Here is a 1,919-nt window from a genome sequence, read left to right on the forward strand (position 1 = left end):
CAAAAGGTTTCCCTAACTGACATTTAAGTACAAGATCACCAAATACTGTATTAGGGTTATTCATCGACATCGCAACTCAAAACTTGTCAATACTAATGGTTTGACAGAATCATGCTGAAATTTCAATATTATTTCACGCCCCATTGGTGAGGAGGAGTTATCATTTTCCTCGGCTTCATTTTACCCTGACTGAGATTGTTCTGGAAGTTCCTCCGAATCTATCTGTACTCTAGCCTTTTTTTGTTTGGTGATCGGAAGTTGATCCACTTTCTCCACTTTCTGTTTATTTTCTTTTGGGAGACATCTTTTAACTACAAATAAAAGAAAAAAAATACATTGCATTTGATGTTTGCATAATTTTTAAAAAAAGGTGAGACAAATTTCAATAAATTATTCTTAACACATAACCAAAAAAAATACTCCAACGGACAACCCATCAGTTGGAACAGATAGGGAACTCAAATCTGTTTGAAGACCTATTTAATATCTCCCCACAGATATTCCACCTGTTGCAACAGGTGGATAAATTTCAATAAATTATTCTCTGCCAGATTACAAGAATATACTCCAACGGATAATCTATTAGTTGGAACAAATGGGGAATCTGTTTGAAGACCTATTTAATATCTCCCAATAGATCTTCCACCCATTGCAACAGATGGACCACCACCACCACAACCAATGTCACCAAGACCACCACCAATGCTACTAATACCAACACCAAGACCACCGATACCACCGCTAAAAAACACAAATATCAACACCAACAACAACAGGCACCAACAATACCACAAACACCATCCAACAATACCACGACAGTCAACAAAACACTGAGATAAAAACTAGGGTTTTCTCAGGTGCTTTCTACTTTTTTAGCATCAAAACTCAAAATTGTTAACCTATTCTCGAAGATAATACAACTAAAAGTCTTCTTTTTTATCATTAACTAAAAATACCTACTTTCTAGAATAAAGAACAAATGTAGAACTCTTCTCGAACTCTGTTACATGCGAAGATAGAGAAAACAACGGATACAAGTGGGAATAAAGTCGAAAAAACAACTATATGTAGTCGTAAATGGGAAAAAAATAACCTGTTTTGAAGGGTTGAGCAATATATTGAGTAGTTGTTGTTTGTATTGTTGAGAGGGAGAGGACACCCCGAGAGAGAGAGAGAGAGAAGAGCGAGAACTTAAGATTTGAAATGAAAAGTTTTTCATGCAAATGGATGATTTGTATGGGTTGATTTGTAATTTTGGAAAAGAATGACAAATTTTGAAATTGCTAATTTGGTCAGAATTGATCTTGATTAATTTTAAAAATTTTAAAAGATATAGTTTTTAAAACATTGAGTTAATGAGAACTCATTTCTACTCAGAGTGATCGATCGATGACTCGGGTCGGGATGAACGCAATACCAGCACCATGCAATTGCAAAGACTCAATTGGATTTGTAGTTGACCCTGCAAGCTCATTCATTTATCCTTAGTTCCACCTAAATCAACTTAGGTTCTATCACTATCCTAATATTGAGTTGATGAGAACTCATTTCAACTCAGAGTAATCGATCGACGACTCAGGTCGGGATAAACGCAATCCCAATGCCATTCAATTGCAAAGACTCAATTAGATTTGTAGTTAACCCTATGAGCTCATTCATTCATCCCTAGTTCCACCTAAATCAACTTAGGTAATATCACTATCCTTACATTGAGTTGATGAGAACTCATTTTAACTCAGAGTGATCGATTGACGACTCAGGTCGAGGTGAACATAATACCAACGCCATGCAATTGCAAAGACTGGATTGGATTTATAGTTGACCCTGCGAGCTCACTCATTCATCCTTAGTTCCACCTAAATCAACTTAGGTAATATCACTATCCTAACATTGAGTTGATGAGAACTCATTTCAACTCA

The sequence above is a fragment of the Capsicum annuum genome, chromosome 12 (assembly GCF_002878395.1).
Source record: "Capsicum annuum cultivar UCD-10X-F1 chromosome 12, UCD10Xv1.1, whole genome shotgun sequence".
Classification (NCBI taxonomy): Eukaryota; Viridiplantae; Streptophyta; class Magnoliopsida; order Solanales; family Solanaceae; genus Capsicum; species Capsicum annuum.